This window comes from Sinocyclocheilus rhinocerous, unplaced genomic scaffold, assembly GCF_001515625.1.
Source record: "Sinocyclocheilus rhinocerous isolate Xijiao unplaced genomic scaffold, SAMN03320098_v1.1 scaffold437, whole genome shotgun sequence".
NCBI lineage: Eukaryota > Metazoa > Chordata > Actinopteri > Cypriniformes > Cyprinidae > Sinocyclocheilus > Sinocyclocheilus rhinocerous.
In genome coordinates, this window is record NW_015633198.1 from 316,823 (window position 1) to 320,613 (window position 3,791).

Here is a 3,791-nt window from a genome sequence, read left to right on the forward strand (position 1 = left end):
TTTTTTTCCTACTATGGAAGTCAATGGCAACCACCAATTGTTTGATTACCAGCAATCTTCAAAATATCTTCTTTTGTGTTCAACATAAGAAAGCGACTCATACGGGTTTGGAACGACATGAGGGTGAGTAAATGATGACAGATTTTTCCTTTTTGGGTGAACTAACCCTTTAACCATCAAATGTATTTAACCAACTACCTGCCAACCACCACTGCGTTTCGACATATTTCTTCTTAAACTTCAGACTAAATAATATGCTTTGGCCCTTCTCTTATCAGACTCAGAGAGGGAGAAGAAGAAGTGAGGGACCGTCTCCCGGAAGTGACAAGCACACAGTGATGACACTATAACGTGAAAGTCTTATATTGAGATTCATCTGCAGCTTATTAAATGACGGTCCAAATTCAGGAAAACAAATGCATGCAGTCATGAGATTTATTAAGAATAGTGGGCTATATAATAGGATATAGGAGGGTTTGTTCATTCTTTTCACACTCCATCACAGTAGGTGGCGATATGCACCTTTGAAGATGCTCTTTATCTTCCTGGAGAACATGTGCATCAGGTTTTGTCAATTTCTGTAATTATTAATATAATATATGCAATGAATGTTTGGTTTTAAATTATTTTTTTCTATTTTAATGAGTAGTCTCAGTCATTTTTGAACCCCGCTGTACATATCATTTTGAATATATCTGTCTGGTTGGCTCTGGCCGCTTGACGTGTTGTTTGTTTGTTTGAGGGCAGCAGTGATTATGGGGAAGGGGTGTAAGGTGGTGGTTTGTGGGATGGCATCTGTGGGGAAAACAGCCATCCTGGAGCAGTTACTGTACGGCTCTCACACTGTAGGTATGTGTGATCAGTCCGTTCACAGGACACAGGTGTTGTGCCAAGTGACATTATAGATATATATTTATATGTAGGAGATATAATGCAAGACTTGATGCAAGTGTGAATTTATTGTATGCATTTATGTGTATATAACTCATAACATACATAACTAGCACTCTCTATATATTGTCAGACAGAACCAGGCTCAGTGAGCATTATAGATATTAGGGATGCACGATATTATCGGACCGATATCGGAATCGGACGATAATGGCTTTAAATATAAATATCGGCATCAGCCCAGTATGAAAAATTATGCCGATAAGAGGAATAGGTTAACTCATGTGTGCTAGTGATTAGATCACGTCAGGAGTGTGGCTCATTCTTGAAGCAAAGTTTTGCCTGAATGGTGATCAGATTCACGGTTTTGGATCGCTGCATTTAAACTGAGAAAGCACGTACAGAATCAGGAGTCAACAGTGTAAGTAACGGTAAGGAGTTTTAATCTGTAGGGGGCGCTGTTGGCCTACTTCTAATAAAATGAAAGCAAAATACACAAATAATAGTTTCTGATTAAATAAAGCAGTAAGTGATGCCATAAAATCATTAAAGGTCAGAAGCTATAGCTTACAAGAAAAAAACAACAACAACAACAAAAAACACAACACTTAAATGAAATAATTGTATATATACTGATTTATTTATTTGTGTAATATGGTATATTTTTCAAACAAATTATGAACTCTTTTGCTTTAGACCATTTACAAATGTTAAATCTTAAAATAAAATGTTAAGGTTACAACTGGATCTTTCTGAAAAAAAAAATGCAGCGATTGAATTTAGTTTGTTTATTTTCAAATCTTCATTGTATTGTCATTATAAAATAACTTAGTTATTGTTTATTTAATGAGTTTTAATCTGTAGGGGGCGCTGTTGGCCTACTTCTAATACAATGAAAGCAAAATACACAAATAATAGTTTCTGATTAAATAAAGCAGTAAGTGATGCCATACAATCATTAAAGGTCAGAAGCTATAGCTTACAAGAAAAAAACAACAACAACAACAAAAAACACGACACTTAAATGAAATAATTGTATATATACTGATTTATTTATTTGTGTAATATGGTATATTTTTCAAACAAATTATGAACTCTTTTGCTTTAGACCATTTACAAATGTTAAATCTTAAAATAAAATGTTAAGGTTACAACTGGATCTTTCTGAAAAAAAAAATGCAGCGATTGAATTTAGTTTGTTTATTTTCAAATCTTCATTGTATTGTAAAATAACTTCGTTATTGTTAATTTAATTCTAACAAATAAGTTCTTGTTAAAAACTCACCAAAATTAAAAATAATTTGCTTATTTCTGCACTGGAGAGACTTGGTGTTGTTTCCAAACAAAAGGAAATATATCGGCTATCGGCCAAAATTAGTTGAAAAATATCGGATATCGGCAGAAATCCAATATCGTGCATCCCTAATAGATACTCATGATAAAATACAGATAATGAAATACAGTCTAATTAGAAAAAACAAAACAAAAAAAACATTTTATTTATGAGGCCAAAAGAGATAGAAATGCTGCTGAGTATTCTAACAATTACACTGCATTTAGCTTATTGATTTTCACAGACTGTGGCTTTATTTGCTGTTCTTCATTCTTTATGCTGTTTTCTCTCTCCTCTTTTTTCATTATTGCATTATTCATCATTATATGTTATTAAATATACATTAATTAGAATATTTCTATGTTTGTATGCATATGATTTAATCACCTCACATTTTGATAAAATATCACAAACATTACAATTAGGAATAAAACTGTAATATACCGACTATTCATTTGTTTATTTGCTAATAATAAATGGTTGTTTGTCAGTTAATAGACTGCGTGAATGCATACTTGAATTGAATACATTGTATGCCTTTTCAACATATGCATGGGTTGCAGTGGAATAGTTTATTATTTTTGTGTAAAAAATATATAGATGTAATTTCTGTGAAATAATTATTTCTGCTTGACACTGGCACGTAACAGATCAAGACCGTCATTTGAATCAGTTGTTCAATTGTCCAGATTGTATGGATCAAGCAGTCATATTAGAAACGATCCTGGCATGTGCTTCATTCACAAAAGAATGAATAGTGTCTGTCTGGTGTCAGGTGCAGACACATATACGTGGCGTCTGTGAGAGCAGTTACGCCTCTACGACACTCGAGGTCTGCGAGAGGGGCAGGATTTACCCAAGCACTTCTTCTCAGCGGCGGATGGATTCGTGCTGGACTACAGCGTCGACAGCCTGGAGTCCTTCAGAAGAGTCGAGCTCTTGAAGAAGGAGATAGACAAGTCCAGAGACAAAAAAGAGGCATGAAAGAATATTTCAAATTAGCCCATTGAGTTGAGAGCCACAAATCTGTCAATAACATGCCAAATTTCACCCGAAGCTGAATCTTAAGCATCATTACTACAGTCACATGATCCTTCAGAAATCATTCTAATATGCTGATTTGCTGCTCAGAAAACATTTATTGAAGATAAATGCTGTTATGAAGAATGCCCGCTCACTAAGGAGTTTTAATTCCGTAGGGGGCGCTGTTGGCCTACTTCTAATAAAATGAAAGCAAATGTGTAAGATTTTCAGAATTTTTACAACACTTTTGCTTTAGACCATTTACAAATGTTAAATCTTAAAATAAAACATTAAGGTTACCACTGCATATTTCTGAAAAAAAAAAAAATTGATGATGTCTTCCGGCATTATTTCCAAAACTATAATCTTAGATCAGCTGTTCTTTCCATTTCTTCTCAAAGCGTTAGAAACCCAAAGCTATAATGTCAGCGAAGTCAGTGAGCCTGTAGGCCGTGTTTGTGTCGGCTGTTGCTTTAAACACAACTGAACTCTAGTCCACAGGAGAACACTATATAGATGCTACAGTAAGTAGAGGAAAACTCCA